This window comes from Anser anser, assembly GCF_964211835.1.
Source record: "Anser anser genome assembly, chromosome: 13".
In the NCBI taxonomy this organism is placed as follows: Eukaryota; Metazoa; Chordata; class Aves; order Anseriformes; family Anatidae; genus Anser; species Anser anser.
Genome location: NC_139734.1, coordinates 14,107,736 through 14,125,431, shown reverse-complemented (window position 1 = coordinate 14,125,431; position 17,696 = coordinate 14,107,736). Strand labels below are relative to the sequence as shown.

Sequence of the window (17,696 nt, the reverse complement as noted above, 5' to 3'; positions counted from 1 at the left end):
ATGGGAAGCTGTGTTCCTTTGCTTTGTTTAGTACAGAAGAAAGAATGAATACTGATGGGCTCTTGGATATGAACTTACTGTACTGCACTTGCAATTCTGCCAGCTACACTGGATCCATTGCCAAAAAGTTATAATTTGAGAGTATTTCAATGAACGCAGCCCCAGCACTCATTCCTGCAGTAGGCTGGGATAAGCAGCCCTGGGGTAATTCCAGTGGGATCCCAGCAACAATGCTGCAGTCCTGGAAATCACCTCTGGTGCCCTGATGTTTACTGCACAAATTTGAGAAACCCACAAATACAAACCCTTAGGCAGAGCGCAAAGGAGCTAGAAAACAAAGGTCAACAGCTAGAAATTATTCTTGAAGGAAAAGCAAAAGCAGGATCACACGGAAAGATTTTATAATCGTGGAAAATTCCTCTTACATAGTTGTGAGAAAAACCTTAAATATTTTGATGATGCTTCATTTTCTACCTATTTACTTACTATGTAGGTAAATATACTAATTACGTTAATACTTCTGAAAAGAAAAACTCAGCACCTTAAGTAACCTCAAAGTCTATAGCAAGTTCAATTTCTAACTCTTTAAAAAGCAGTAAAGCCTTCTCAAACAGTTTTGTAAGTTGTTCTTATCTGCTTGATACTGTCATTCAAACACACACATGCTGACAGTTCAGCTCTGCTTCAGTGTCCATAGGTGCTTATGCGGCAGTCAGAGATGCTGGACAGGACACCAGAAACACTGACAAATTTCCAATTCTACCCCTGATTTTGCATGCAACAGGAACAACAAGATTTGTTGTTCTCATCAAAATAATGAACTTTGAAATCCATTGCTCACTGTAACAGCATAACTGCATTCCTTAGTTACCCACTGAATTAAATGAGGTACTGTTGCAAGAATCTACGTTTACTAAATACGTGGAGACCATCAACCCTTCAAACTAACACCTTTCAACCGGCTGTGCACCCTCCGTTAACATTTTCGTGCATATTTCAATGGGCTTTTACCAGGTAATTATGAAAGCGTTGAACCTCCCAGCCAAGGGGCACCTGCACCACGTGTTCGTCCTGCACGATGGCTGCAGCGACATGTGCCACTGCTGCGAAAACACTGGCTGTTCACAGCCACCGGCATATTTTATTGGTGTCCTAATTCTCCAGGCAAGTCAGCCAAAGATTTCCTGATTTCTTCCTGCATTCACAATTCCCTCCTGTGCCTGCAACATCTGAATTTTCTTCTTGGCAACCACAAGGCTCTGTGACATTCGCACTTTTATCTTCATTTCAGAGGCATTCGAGCAGCATTACAGGGAACTCAGAAGTACAGTGAAGCATAAGGAAAGGCAAGTGGCTCCCTGCCTGCCCCAAGGAGGGATTACCATGGAGATGGCACCTCTTGGATGATACAGCCATCTTGCCTAAGCACATTGATGCTTGGTACTTGTGCCCTTGTGACACGATCCAGCTGACTTACCATCAGGCAGGATGCCATTCGAAGAGACTGGAACAAGCATAGATGGTTAGAAAATGATCTTCCCATAAATCATTTTTGCTGGTAGCAGCAATGTTTGAATTGCTTTTCTTCCCCTTCCTGAACAAATAGGGGAGGGTGTGATCTCTGCCAAGTTAACTGAGCTATGAAACCACAGATGAGGGGGCTGGCTCTGCTGTTACTGCCCATTTTCTTGCGGTGGTGGCAAGGCACACCTCATGTGAGCACTTCTCAGCATTTTCTTAGCTCCTCTCTTCACCACCAAGGCTGAGTTAGTTCAGATGATCACCTTCCTGAAGGTCATGGTTTCATCTTCTTCACCTCTAAACAACCTCTAAAACAATCCTAGTCTTTTCCCAGCCTTATTTCTAAGCAAGAACCCTCTCTCATTAGACTGCTTCTCCCACAGTTGCATAAGATATATAATTCTCTGTATAAAGACACAGAACATTACAGCAGAAAGGAAAACTATGCTAAATCAAGGGGAAATCACAACCTCCCCCTTGCGCTGATTCTCATAACAAATTCCCATAAAGACTATGGTATTCCAGGCAAGAAACATCTCTTCTCCAAGAGAATCTGAAATATAATGAAGCCTCTTACAACTCCGAAAAACAATTACCATGGGTAATTAAACCATTCATAATAGCAGTGACTTGTTCTCGCATGCACAAGGGCAGTGCAAATGTTTAATACTACACCTAGTGATAAGGAATAAACTGTTTGCTCATTCTGTAATATGAGTCTTGGAATTCAGAGCAGTTATTGAATAGGCTTTTGGGCAAAGGTCTTGGTAACTGGTTGCATTCATGTGGAAAGCAGGAAGGTACAACTCACTGAGAAACCTAATACCACAGGCAAGCATCAAACAACAAAAATAGCAAATGCACAAATGGAGGCAAAAGGCTGCCTTGAAAATTAAAGTTTAGTTTTGCTGGAGGAAAACAGATAAATATATAAGCGTATCCTCAGTAATTTAGTTGCCATCTGACACACATGAACTTTAATTCTAGGTTGCTAAGTCAAAACTATTAAAAAACAGTTTCTTGTAGCAATTTAGTGACTTGCCCTGTTCTAATTTCAGCCCAAGTTGGCAAGGAGAACTGGGGGGGGAAAAGAAAGCAAACAAAATATCTATGCAGCCATGTGATCTTATTTCATTCTAAATAAATTAGTTCCCACACATCAAGTCAGATTCTGAAGTGCCACACTCATTTTTGGCTCCTAGCAACTGCTACATAGATCTGATCCAGACACAGAGCAGTATTTTTGTAAGCATTTCCACTAAAATACTCTTTTTGTCTCTTCCAGTTCAGAGTTGTATCAATATGAAGAATAAGATTTCTCAGAAACATCCACCTATTAAAATTTGAAATTTCATTGAAAACATCCCTGACACAGCCAATTTTCTACAGCTTCGATCAGCCCTGATAGCTGAGTAATAGAACGGAATGATCACCCAGCTTCCTCAAAGTACAAAAAACCTTCACCCCTCTAAAAGTGACTGAAGACCCAGGCTATCACATTCCTTTATAGTCTCTCCGATACAAGATGCTCCTTTGTACACACAGCTTTGTGGGGACATACTGTTTATCCTCCATCATTTACACTTATCATACATAAGGTTCTGAAATCATACTTCCAATCAGACATTCATTTCCCCTCCTCCCTTGGCCCCACCGCTGACATACCCTGGAACAGAAATAGAATCAAAAAATAGAAAGACTGGGGGAGGAAGAAATGAAGCCCAAAATCAGACATTCTCAGACACATTTTGGTTCTGGTTCTTACCATCCTCAAAGGCCACAGCCACTTGATGGCGATGTGACAACTCCAGGGAAACTCCCCCGTCGGTGCTTCACAAAAATTATCACAACCCTTTGGTGAGCAGGTGGAAGCAGAGGACAGATCCCTCAGAAAAAAAGAAATTTGTTGCTCCGAGGGAGAAAGCATAGGCTTACTCTCAGGCATAAGAAGATGAAATGAAGTGCCTAACTTCACCCTAATGATATGAATCATGCATTTGGCCCCCAGACAAACTTCTCATCTTTCTTCTCTATTTAATGTGAAAGTGTTTCCACTGAGAAATCCTGTAGCACAGCAAGGTCATACTTTTCTGAAATCTTTCACACGTTCCAAGTAAACACTTAAACACAGTCTACCTACCTAAACCACACAACCTTTGCAAGGGAAACCATGCAGCACAGTTAAAATTTTTTTTACTTATTTTTTACGTAACTGATACCCTGAACAGAAGAGCACGGATGACAAGGTATTATCACTCTGAGAATGTGAGCTCATTACAAAGCCAGACGGACTCTGCACCTATCCGTACTTGAGCAGAGAACTGCAAAGTGAGTCTCCAGGAGGTCTGTGTGAGCAGAATGAACTTGCCACCAAACTTTTGCTAGCAGAAGGTATTTAGCAGAAACGAAAAAAATCATCATCTGTGAACTCAGAAATAATTCAGTTAAAATAACACATGGCCAGGTCTTCCCATAATCTGTGATGGAAAGAGAATTAACAAGCGATGACATTTCAGGGGTCACACCTATACAAGTCAGGAGTCTCTCAAAAGTGACAATTAACAGAGATGCAAAAAATTCCCATGGGAATGAGAACTGCCTGCAATAAGGGAAGCAAAAACACAGTGCATTTTGGCAGAGCTACACTAACTTTAAAGGGGTAACTCTCAAGTAACAACAGCATCATGGTGATAGGGTAAAATAGCTGCTTAATATCTTCTGTGTCACAGAGCAGAATAGTTTGTCTGCCTTCATGTGGTGAAGTGTTACTCTGCTATTATGTTCAAGACACGAACAAGTCTAACGCACCTCTTTATTTGCTGTAGACATACCATTATCTCTGTCCTGTGAAAACATTCCCTAGTGCTGTCAGTGCTAAGACTTGGCAACACCAGTTCTTCCTATAAGCACTCAAGCTGTGACAGGAGCTAAGTACATTCACACCAGAATGCAAGACCCGTGCTTCTGTGAAAGCTTTCTCTCAAAAGTTCATAAAAACTGGTACCTGGAACAGAAAGGAAGAGATGAACATGGAAAAGGAGAGGCAAAAAGAAGAAACTAACAACATCAATTCATTCTAGGAAATGCAGCAGAGACAGGATTAAGTGAGACTACAGTACATGCCGCACATCCTACAGTACTATGGTAAACGCCACAAAATGTGACAGAGGATACAAAAACAAAGCATGTTCCCCTTAACAGCACCCAATTTTGGTGGCAAACAACAACAACAAATAAATCAAAAACTTATTTCTTCCATAAATTAGACTCGTAATAAAATTCAGGGTCTTAGATGTCACTCCAGACACCACAAAGCAGTATGGAGTACATTTACCAAGCTGCCACCTGCCCTCTTGCCCATTCACACCCTTTCTTACATCTTTTCCTGGCATGAAGTAGAGGTGAGAGATGCAGTCTCAGCTGATACCTGCAAACTGTTGACGGTGAGGAAGGATGAGCCGTGCACAAGCAATAGCTGCTTGTGGGCTTGCAGCTGAACAAAACGCCCTCAGGACAAACTTCACACACGCAGTCAGTGCCCAAACCAACCCTGCCAGAGAGCCCTTGGGTCAGTGCCGGACCCGCAGAGAAGACCCCCTGGCTCCCACAGACACAATTCTTCCCTCGAGGTGTTTTTAGAGGTGACAAACTGACCAGCTCTCTGAGGGCTGGCATTCCCTCAGATTCCTGGATTTACTGGCGTTTTTTACCCACTAGCCTCCCCAGAGACTTCATGCAAGGAACCAGCATCCAGGTCACTCTCCAGCTCTCTTCAGGTTACTCTCTTCAGCTGAGCTGAAGGAGAAGACGTGAGGACGTGCTGCTGGCAGGGTCTCAAGGGGCTTTCCTTATACCACTGCAGGGGAGAGACACATGGACAGGGCTGCTGGAAGCACTCGCCTCACCCTGAACTGCTAATACTTTGTCCCTCTCTTCCACAATACCAGCTAGAGCCTGAACAAGCTTCTTCCTTTCACTCTTTGTAATCCTAGCCTTCATCTTTTGTCTACAGTTTTCAATATGTTCCTTCCCACCCTCGCCACAAAATGATGCATATGGGCAAGACCTTTCTTCCCCCTCCCCCTCAATTTTCCATCTCTCTTTCCTTCTGCTGAAGTACTTGTGATCCTCTCACCACCTCCAGCACAGAACGGTGCTACATTTTTAGCACGCAGTACTTAACCTCACTATTTATGCTTTTCTTTTTGTTTGGTCTATTATGTCTAGGGGAAAAAAATAAATTTGCATTAATGGATGTGCCATTAACACAGAGAGTCAGAAAATTTTAGTATCCTGAATGCCAAATTCTCCTGACAATATCACTCTGCTGGAAAAAGAAACTACATTAAATAAGACCAAAAAAAAAAAAAAAGGGCACGTATGTGCATAGCTTGGTACAGAGTGAGAAACCACAGGAACAGAGTGCTCAGCAGCAGAAAAAGCGTTGGCCTGAGCTGTGCAGAGAGGCTGGAATCAGGAGCAGCAGCCGGGCTGACAGCAGCTTGCTGCTCAGGCATGGCCACACCACTCGCAGGGCACCCACGTGCTGCCTTACTCCACCTTTGCTGTAAGTTTGCTAGCATTCTGCATGAAGCGCTCTGCTATACAGTTATTTTAACCTGACACTGCTGGGAGCTAATTAGCCCTGCTGAAAGGCAAGGAAGTCAGGATTAATTGTTAGTGTTTCACCACTGAAGCACCACGGTTTTGCAGCTGCCTCAGTTGGAACCTTCTGACCACAATTCCACAGCCACCTTCGTTTTTGAGTATGCTAAGCTTGGCTTTGGCTTGGGACAGACTGTGACTGTGGGAGGTGTAAAAGTCAGCCCAAACTCGATTAGAGAGAGACCGCTGCGGAAATCCCAGGCAGCACCCAGAGCCCTGCTAGGGTTGGTGTGAGTGCTAACAGGATAGCAGCAAAACCAACCACTGCTGCCAGGACTGCATTTGCTCTGAGCTGCAGGAGGCTATTAGCACAGGCAGACAGTGCTCCCACAGGGACACTAATATTCTTCCCCTTTAACACCTCCTCGCACACAACTCTATGGCTTTATGATGGACACATGGCACCATAGTTGACTTTCAGCAGCCCTATCAAGACAGTCCCTACATGGCTTATATTCTGCAGACGTACTTCCCTCCCAGGTACTGGCAGTTTGCAGCACATTGTATATCATCTGCCAGGAATGCAGCATGTAGAGAAAGGTGAGAAGCAGAAAGGTGCTAAGCTGGACCCATCTCCTCTGCCCTCTGTCTGTGCATCACAGGCAGCGTGGGTGGATGGAGAGGTGGATGGAGAGGGATAATGGTAGAACATACCCACACTACAATCACTGTTAGGGTGCTTAACTGCAAGGCAAAACAAGTTTAATCTGCTATACTCGAGGCATATGTTGTCTCAGATCCATAAAAACAATAGCAGCAATACTTTACATAGAAGAACAGAACTAAACAAATTGAGCAGTTAAGCAATTTCTGTGCAGACATCTCAAAAAATAACAACATATATTGCAGAGAATACTACATTGTTATTGTGTTTTCTGCATACTTTGTCATACAGAAGTACGGCATTTCCAGCAATATACCTGGGTTTTAGTATCTTTTCCATACAGAAAGTATCAAGACAGCGGGCACCTTTAAAATATGGCAAATGAATAGGACAAGACACTGACTGGTTAGTGTAATACTTGAAATGTCAAGTATTTCCTTAGAGTAACAGATGAAGTTACTAGACAATATAATTATTCCCTTAAGATGAAAACACTAAAGATTGTATTCATTTAGGGGGGGAGCTTCAAGAACCCCTGCATCATTGGACAAAGCAACAACTACAAACAGTCACAGTCCTTGCAAAGCCTTCTCTCTCCTCCTCTTTTCTTTTTCTGCAGTGAACTAAATATTATTAAGAATGTTGCCTTTCACCCCAACACGTTTACTGACCATTCCTGTACACAGAAATGGTGGTAGCACCACCCTGGCAGAGCCCAGATGCAGATAGGAGCTGCTGGACGGTGCGGAACAGGGCTGCCCAGGAGATGGGACAGGTACCTGCTGCTCTAGTTGCTCATTGCTTGTACAAACAGCAGCGTTCTCTCTATTTCTAACAAAGATAGCATTGTGAATCACTGTGTGATCTTCAAATTTCAACTTACTAAAACTCAACTAAGAGAAACTCTGTTCTAATCCCACTAAATTTTGGTACTGACTTCAAAGGAGAAAGAGTTAAGTTCTTACTCACTGCAGCTCTGAGCATGCAGGTTAATTGCAGGCAGCTCCTCTTTCCATTTATTTTCATTTTTATTATTCATACAAAAATCAATAGTCTATACATGTCATATACATTCTACCTCTGAATTCCCTGAACTGTGTGTGGACAGCAACAGCAAAGGAGGTTTAAACAAGAAGATCATTTGCACAAGTGCTGTGAGAAGTCGGAATAGCCATACCAGAATGAAAGCATGTTGGAATGAATTCATTGCCATCTGTCTTTATTTTGCTTACCAGCTCAATCAGACACCACAAATACTCTCAAACATGAGAAAAATATTTAAATTATTTGTGTTATGTCCTTTCTCAACATGTAACTCTTCATGTCATTTTTTAATCAGAATTGAGTGCCCATCAATAGCAGTGAATTCATTCTCGCACAGCCTTTGGGATATATCTGCCCAACTTCAAATCTACATTATCTTAATAATGCAAAAATATACACGCAATAAAAGTTACAGTATTACAAATACTTTAAAGTAACACAAGGAAGCATGATAAAAAATGACAGAAGAAACTTTGTTCACCAGTGCCAGTCATTAAAAAGGTCTACAGCTTTTGTAATTGTTGGACAGGCAAAAGCTCAAACCAAAAATATCTGGTAGTTCCACCACAACAGTTTTCATACAGAGCACAATCCTAGATAGTGAGAAGGATATGATGGAATAAGAAACAAATAAAGGAAAGAAAATGGATTGTAAGAAAAACACAGAAAGAAATGAGGAGAAACTAATCAGAAAGACATTAACATAGCAAAAAATGCAGGCTCCTCTTATCCCCAGCACTGAGGGCAGAACCCATCAAACCTATTTTTAGACACAAGGCACAGCTTCCCTGAGACTAGGAAGACATCAGCCTGCAGTTCTCTTCTCACTCAGCTACACTGAGACTTACTGGCACTTTCTTGACAGCTAATGACATGTCCCAGCCTCAGAAATGATGAGCAAAAGCTGCCTGCCTGCAGGAGCTGGCAGTCCTCACTTCTGTCCCCACTTTCAGAGCCCAGCCCAAGGGCCCGTGCAGACCACATTTCTCACATGGTTTCACAGCCATCACCTTCAGCTGAGTGCCCAAGCACCGCCCCGAGGCTCCGCTGTCCTCAAACACCAGCCGGGCAGTGACCAGCACCAAGCAAACACCAGGCTCTTCTCTCACAGACCCACTGCCCTCTGCTCAACTCTCCTGATCCAGCAAAGCCAGGTGAATCTTCAGCAAGAGAAACCAATGACAAGGATGCAGAACGAAGCACCTTTACCTGCAAGCACGTGCCCACCCACAAAACACCCAGCACGGCCCATAAGGACTCATTTAAGGACTCTCAGTAGACGGCTGGCTGGCAGAAGTACAGCAGCCCAAGCGATGGCAGGAGATGAAGAAGCACCGCTGCAGCCGAGCTGCTCCCTGCACTGCGAGCTGCCCGGGCACCAGGCACGGGGGAGCAGCCTTTCAATCCCTGATGCAAGTGCTGTACAAGGAGAGCAGGTTAAAAAAGAAAACAACTGTGGTGCTCATTAGTTCAGATGCCTACTGCACAACCAGCTTTAGTTAAGGTGACTGAGATCTCTACAGAACATCCAGAATGATGTAATCTTTTCATTAGGAGTTATTTAGGCCGAGAGGCAAAGTCCCAAGTTCTCCCTGTATGAAACATCTTACAATAAGCTTCTCCCGTCCCCAGCACTCCGTCTCCCCAGCCAGTATCACACATGTGAAATGCTGCTGCTATCACAAACAAAAGAACTGATCAAGAGTGTTGATGGCAAAAAGCAAATTCTGCGCTGCATACAGTAGAGCTGCAAGTATGCTAGCAGAAGAAAAATAAATATTTCACTGGGGTTCATGACTTTTAAAGTGGAAATACATGAAGGAAAGCTCTGCTGACTCTTTGCACTTCTCTTTTTCGGTGTTTTTCCTGAGTTGGTATTTTCCACAACACACAGACAATACTAAATTTGGAATTCTTCAGCTGTACACAGCACTAAAAACATGTAGTCTTCTAATGCTGCCTCTTGTGAAATCTCAGTTTCTGGCACAGCATCTTTCTTGCTAGTACAGGCTAAAGATGCAGAGAATTTCTCAGCACAGCCTAGAGACTAAATTTATTTCATGTAAATAAACATTTCAAAAACAACTTTAACTAGCAGCTGGCACTATGCCATCAGGCACCCCAGAATATAAATAACACTGCCAGGCTGGATAGGAGCAGCTGAACCCCAGCACAGAGCAAGAGCTCCCAGAAGAGCCAAACAAGGCACAGGAGCCTGTACCTCAGCCCCTTCCTGGGACATCAGCAATGTTGAATAGATCACTGAAAGCTTCCCTAAACAAGACAGAGTGACATGAAAAAAAAAAAAAAGGTGCCACGCGTTGACAAGAGAACAAAGAATACAGACACTGTTACTGGGAGGAGAGACAGAAACATCATCCTGAAAAGGAGCTGGGAATGCAAATCAGAAAAACCAACTCCAAAATATCAGAATAGCCAAAAGAGAAAGAAACATCAGAAAGACTTTACTTCATTGAAAATTCTCTGTAGCTCATAGGCTGATAAAACGACACTTGGTAAGGTATTTGTTTGCATACCTCTGGCAATTTAGCACTGTTGCTCTGGAAGACTTCATTCACAGCTTCGGCTATAAACCCCATTTGTCATCAGAGGACCAACACCGTGCACTGTCAAGTGACGGATGCTTGAGTCTGGGAAGTAAAGCACAATCTGGATGAAAGAGATTCTGAAGAATGCAGTTTGAGCACCAATCTGATCCATATTTTTTCAACTAAATCCTTCATCAAGGAATAACAGATTTTCATCATCTTTTCCTTTACAAAAAAACTTTAATTCAAAATGACAGAGATGAAACGAAACACCTCCCATGAAGAAAGTGAAGGCCAAAGAAAATTTCAATCTGCATTAAAAAATAAACACTAATAAGTAGTTCTAGCCCCAGCACTGACTTAATTCGAAAGAGGTAATTAAAAAGTACTCTACTCAGGAAGATTTACGAAGCAGGCTTGCAAACTGAATACCAGACAACTGTGTGCCACAGTATCAGACACACGGTGTGGATAACGGAATGGCTGAGAACTGTTCTGACTGACCATTTTTCTTTATGATCGCAGATGATCAATGAAAACTGCAAATGCAGAGAGGACGTCTGACAAGGGGATGTTTGTTATGAAAAGATAGCCTAAGATGTATATGTTGAAGATGGGAACATACCCCAGTCCTCTTACAGAGGGTAATTACCACAGGCTTTTGTGCCCTAAACATCCCCTCAATAACTCTTCTTGCTTTTGCGATATAGCTTGATTAGCTTCTAAATAGCAGCGTTCCAGAAATATGAAAAAAAAAAAAAAAACACAACAGGGATACCCACAAGGACAGCAAGAAGAAAAGTGTTGTGTACCTTATGACATACATAACAGATATGAGGCAGACATGAGCAAAAGTTATCTACCAGAAACTGTTCAATAACAAAGCCCATTATCAGACACATTCATCATAGTAACAGCCTCCCAGCTGAGATTGGAGTATTAATATTGGTACGCTGATAGCTTCCTCTAATAACTTTGGCCTAAAAACATAAGCCGCTTTTACATTTTTAATTACAACTGGATTTTATTCTGGGCCTATAATCCCTTTCCAGCAATTGGATTAATGCAAATAACGATTTAAGGAATGGGGGGAAAAAAAAAAAAAGAAAGGAAAACCTTCCCAGTAGAGGTCCTGCCTTTGGAGGAGGCCATTGTTACAGCGGGGCCAATGAAGCGAGGTCAGAACAGAGCTTATGCATTTCCAACCAGCCCACCACCATCATATGCAGGGCTGAACTTTACATGTGTTAAGCCCTAAACCATCTTGGAAAAATACCTGGACGTAAGCACCGCTCTCACAGTACTCTCAACACTGGATACCACTTTTTCCAAAATCAGAAACTACTTTTCAACATCTCACATCAAGTCTTTAATTGTATTAACTGTAGACTCAGGGCAGATAACGAGATAAGGCTACTGAGCTGATCCCACAAACTTCTAATACAAGTACTGTTCCGTTGGAGTTTTTGATAGCCTAGGAAACATTTATTTCGCCTTGTTTCTATTCAGTGATGTCTCTGTGCATCACATACCAAAAGCCTGAGTAAATGTTGCATGAGTAGGAGACACAGAGCAAACTCAGAGGAGAGCAGGCTCTGTTATGACTGTGGCTCCTGGAGCACCTTGCAAGACTGGCAAATGAAGCAATGTGCTATGTATTCTAATTGCCATCATTTATGCAATAAAATGAGGCAGGAAAGCGCCACGCACCTTTCATCACTGTTGGCTGTAGCATGCTTGGACGTGAAGGACATGGCCCACAGCCCACTGCGTGGCAGCAAGGACCACATCGGTTCAAGGGGAGGGATAACACCTTTTTCAACCAGAAGCTTTAGCCATTTTTTTTCAGTCTTCTCCATTTAAAACAAACAAGTAATAATACAAAACATAATTACTAATCCTATGAAATGCAAAGCTCCTGCAGACTCCCACAAAATGAAATAATGTTTTCAGCAGCAACTGGCGTAATACATAGTACAATTCCTCTGAGATAGGTATTTGTTAGCATTTCCATCACTGTCACTGAAGACGCATTCCCCCACCCCTATTTTTAAATTTAATTTTTAACACAGTAAAAGAATCCCTTTTTTTTTTTTTTCCATGCAGCTCCTGTTCTTGAACAGGGGTTCAGGTCTACAGAAAGCTGTTTTTGTTCTATTACAAATTCATGCTACATCCAGTTGAGAATGGACTTTCATTTTTGCAGCCTCTACAAGTCACTTCAAGTGCAATATTTGTCTTTGTAACAATTTTTGCTTGTAAATATCTAATTCCAGATATCTCAGCACTTGTCAGGATAACTACTATTCACAAAAAGATTTATCAAAATAATTTGAGGGGAAAAAAATTTTGGAAGTTCTAATTTGTGGCAGAGAGAACATGGGATGTGACTCTGGTTTTGTTCATGCAGATTAGTGACTATAGCTGCCCAAACTAAAAACCAGCACTGAAAGCACTTTGCATGAACTAACATTTTCAAAACACTAGAATTAAAATTACAGCTTTTTATTAAAAATAAAAACAGAAGATTCAGTTTGTTTTGTTGTTCTGTTTTTAAAAAGGAAAGAAAAAGAAACAAATGTTCACACAGAATTTAAATAACGTTCATTTTTTATGAAAAGGGCATCTTTTCCCCAAATTCTAAGTGGAGAACAAAAAACAGCATGTTAAAAAATACAGAATAATGACAACACAAGAACATATGAACCTAAAACTGACCAAAATTAGATTCCTGTACTATTAAATCCTGCTAACATGTTTCTTTGAGGAGGTCTGGATAGCCACAATGGTCCTGTAAGTTCTTGACACTGCCTTTTTCTCACTAATAAACTGCATCTACAACACCATTTTTGGACTCAATCTCACACACAAGAAGTTCTCCTAGATAGTACGGACATGTGTGCACCCACACAAATAAAGAAACAATTTTTAAGACCACCACCAGCACCATTTCTTGCAGGTATTTTATATCTCCTTGTCAGGCGTAAACTGAGCTCCATTATGTCCACATTGCATGCGCTGTGTACGTGACAAATACACACAGCATGTACAATGAGGACAATATAGAACCAGGTCAGATAAATCGTAGCAAGTATCTTCATAAAGGAAAATCAACATCTTGTGACCTAAGCACTGTAGCAGCATTGGGAATCGGTCTCTACTGAAAGAAGAGTTTGTGTGACAAGAGCAATCCCAAAGATTCAATTGTAGAGGAAAATAATTATTTAAAACGTGGTAAATAAAAAAAAAAAAGGACTACAACAAAAGGCCTGTTAAGAAGAAAGTGCACAGGAAATAATATAAGTTTAATTGCAATTATCAATATATCAGTCTAATGGCTTTGCAGTGTTACTGGAAGCCAACAGATTCATCAGTGCATTAAAGAGAAGTTTTTAAAACAACTGCACTTGCATTTTTTAAACACTTGTTCTATTACATGGATCTTTAAAAACACATTATTAATAATTGCTAGGAACACTCCATAAAATATGAAAAATCTCATGATCTTGTCAACAGTAAACAATTTCAAAACTTTTTGTGAAACAGTACTAAGCAGTTTCAGAACTTTGTGCTTCAGGGTTAATATAATAATTTCTGTATTAAAACCCACAGATGTTTTTATGGTTATTCTAGCTAGGTATTTACAAAATCACAGCAGAAAAGATGCACTGGAGGCATATTAGCAATCTCTGGCAGAAGATCTGAATGCAATAGAGACATTAGCAGAGGTTTTTTTTTGTTTGTTTTTGCTTTTTTTAAAGCCAACAAACGTTGGATTAAAAGCAGAGCAACACCACAACACTTTTCCTCTGTCTGTCTCTCACTTTGACCCAGACATCATGAGAAAGATTAGATTCTCTGCGTGTCCTGAGGGCTAACAGGACTGGTTCTTTTAGGCATGAGGTGGTAGGAAGGTGGTTTTCAAATGAAAAGGACCCATATAAATTTTCCAGAGATTTCTTCCCATGAATGATCCTCAGTAATTTTTTTTTCTGTCCTAGAGGAGAGGAAACGTATACAGAAAGCAGTACAGTATTTTTAGCTTCATAATGTTTTCAATGCCATCATCTGTTGCCAGCTTCAGTCCTCTCCTAAAATATTAAGAGCCGGTCAGTAAAAAAAAACAAGCATTCATAAGATTCTGAGCAGTTCATAATAAGTTCTTGCCATTTCCTCCCTGCTTTGAGCCTTCCAGAAATCACCTTTTTCATAGCATTTTTATGTAAATTAAAAATTTCTCCATCTTTATTTCACAGATGAGGAACTTAAGCTTGAGAATTTGATTCTTCTTACCATTCATCGTTACCTTCTTAAATATTCTTCAAGACATCTTCAAGTATACTCAGCAGCCTAAATATACGCTCATGATTCTGAATCACCATAGGATAACACAGAATGTCTATTCTCATACTCTTCATCTTAGCTGAAATGGTTTATTTTGATGGATTCTGTTTCTCGAGAGTCAAGGATATCCCTTTACCTGAAACAAGGTCAGAACTGCAGGAGTAAAGGCAAAACCTGACTTTGTTATGCAAACACAACCTTGCTCAATAGTTGTTTTAATTCAGTTATCCTAATAACTGGGAGATTTCTAACCCATTGCGCTCGTACGTTGCTATGGCAGCATAAAATATAGTATAACAGTTTCTATGAATCCAGTCAGATTCCAAAATGCAGTTCTTCTTTCCAAGCATCAATTCACAGAATAATAAATAGAGTCAGATTAAAATCCTTCTATTCACACCAAATAACAAAAAGTATAAGTTTCCTGGTCATGACCTGAAGGAACTGCTCGGCCATTGCAAAAATAACACTCACTGGAGTTTCAGTCAATCCCAAACACACTGCGTGTTCAGCAAAATAGCTACGTTCATTGACATCCTGCACTAGGTCAGTGAACCATGCCTGTTCCCGGCTGAAAGCCAGCCTTTGCCAGAAGCTGCAGGAGACAAAACTCACAAGGATCAGCCTCTGATCCTTGTGGATACTCACCTGACCCACATAATGAGAACCGATTTATTGCGGAAAGAACTGTCAGCAGTACACATTATTTAGACCAGAGAGCATCTGTCTTTCATGATACTTAAGTCCCATACAGACCTGTCATACTATTAGATAAAGTACCCAAGTTTTTGTATTAGATCAATTAAGCAGCTGATATCCATAGTCCTAAACTGGAAAAGAATGGACAGAATACAACCTATTACTATCTAAATCATCCATTATCGTACATCCTTCAGAAGAAGGCTCCCATGCTTATAAAAACAGAGGCTACGATTTCTGCAAGTCAGTAAAATACAGAAGAAGATTCAAAGAAGGCGGGGAGGTTTGCTAGAAACATGGAACAAAATCCAGACTTGTGTGCTAGCACGCAGGGAAGCGGCACTGTCCTTCACACAGGCATCTCTCTCTCATGAATTCAAAAATTCTCAACTGCATCTTCATAAAATGCAGAAAGATAGTGTTCTCTTTTACCAGTCCTCTTGGCAGAAAAAGATTGAAATTTATACCAAGTGTAGGCATATGTAATTACCCTAATATATTTTCTATATCAAGCAGATAAGTCCTATTCAATATCCATTACATCTCAGTGAACAAATACAACTACTGAATGCCAGAATTATGTTCAGAATCTTTAAAATTTCATATAGTGAAGCCACTGACAATTTTTGATATACTGAATTATGAATCCTTTAACACCTCAGGCTCATGGAACAGAAGATGATGATAAACCATACAGGTTAGGAGCTAATTTTAAAGGTCATATGAAAACTTCTCAAACATTTTCATAAACTACCAGAAGGACAGAAATGGGAAGAAATCAAGGACATATATATATTAATCCATCACGATGCCATATACAGTATTAGTTTTTCAGTTATATAATGCCTATGCACATTCAGTTTCTAATTTTACAAAAGAGGCACGTCTTCTTATTATATCTAAAAAAACAGCCATCTACAGCGCAGATTAACCAATTGGTTACTCTCAGATCTGCTCATCAATCACACGTTTTGGGACTGGTAGCAGCATTTGGCACTCGTACCGTCGCTTCCTCTGAACAGCTTTATCAGTATTGCAGTGACACCAATTTATTTATTTATTTTTTTCAATAGAAGGAATGAGAAAAAATTGAAAGGTTTCCAGCCCATTGTATATCAACGTGTGCCAGTATAGAGCTAGTACGTGCACAGCAACTGCTTTCTGGAAACTGGCAGTTCAGAAGCCCCAGACTGGAGCTGCAGCTCATCGTCAGGTTTCTGCGTTCAGACTCAAAGGGGCTGAGCCCAGTTCCACTGGGAGCATCTCGAGACAGGGCCCTGGGTTACGGACAGGTCCGAAGTGTTATCTCAGCTCCACACCCCAACCTGGAGCTGTAAGTCAAAGCTCCAGGAACCCTGAAAGCCTGGCAGGTGCGAGGACGTGTGTGAAAGGGTCCAGCGAGCCAGGAGAAGGCAGAGATCTCTCATAAAAAAGAGGTAAAAGAGGAGATGCAGGGATAAAAGACAACGTGGCAAGGGAAAGGGGACAAAGGGTGCTTGCTGCCAGCAAAAGCTTCACAGCTGGTGATAGCCACTGTGAGACAGCTGTTGGAGCATAGGTCACATTTAGAAAATCATCCAGAGTTGGTCATTTTGATCTTTCTGTCTAGTGCAGCAGCGACACTTATGTGGGCTTCTAAGCCTGGGAAGGGTTTTTTGAGCTCACCCTTAATGATTGCCATGTTGCTTTGTTAGACCCAGCACTTTTACTGCACCATTAAGATCACCCTAAAAGATTTGCATGTTACAGTGCTGATCTTCAGGGTGGTCCATCTGCTTAGAAGTGCTCGTACTCCCTGAACCGAATAATTATTTCAAGAGGAGGAAAATTATTAATGAAAACTGGAAAACTAACATAAAACTCACTTTTCTTCCAGGGCATAAATCCAAAGCCTAATAGTTAGTATTTCCAAGCAACACTTGAGCCAGCTCCAATTTTACTAATTAATGAACAGCAATGCTCCTTATCCTTTAAAGTATTCTGGCAAGAGAAATCCCCAAATCAGGCTTTGAAGAGCAGGTCAAGCCTAGTCTGTCACTCACTCTGATAGACATGAGCTGTTTCCAAAGCTTAGGGGAGCATTTTTTCCTCTTTGAGCCAGTGCAAGGCTTGCTTGGAGGGCTACAACATGGCATCTGCTCTGGAACAAAGCGCAAGAAAGCTTCCCCCCAAAAAGAGGATTTTAAACATGCCCTGTAGGTACACGTATGGACTTCTGCCCCAGCCAAGTGCTCCATCAGCTGGGAGCAGAGATGGGGAGGCACCTGGAC

The 17,696-nt window shown here is 41.3% G+C and overlaps 1 protein-coding gene across 10 annotated transcripts in view; it reads right to left on the bottom strand.

Annotated features, from left to right (window-relative positions):
- Nucleotides 1-17,696, bottom strand: part of HTR2C (5-hydroxytryptamine receptor 2C) — a 310,851-nt gene that overhangs the window by 132,430 nt on the left and 160,725 nt on the right. The window contains exon 2 of one of the 10 annotated variants that reach the window (XM_083797965.1): nucleotides 10,372-10,485. The exons of 8 other annotated variants lie outside the window; for them this stretch is intronic. The gene's annotated coding sequence lies outside the window, so the exon portion shown is untranslated. One more of the 10 variants, XM_083797966.1, reaches the window with a different exon arrangement.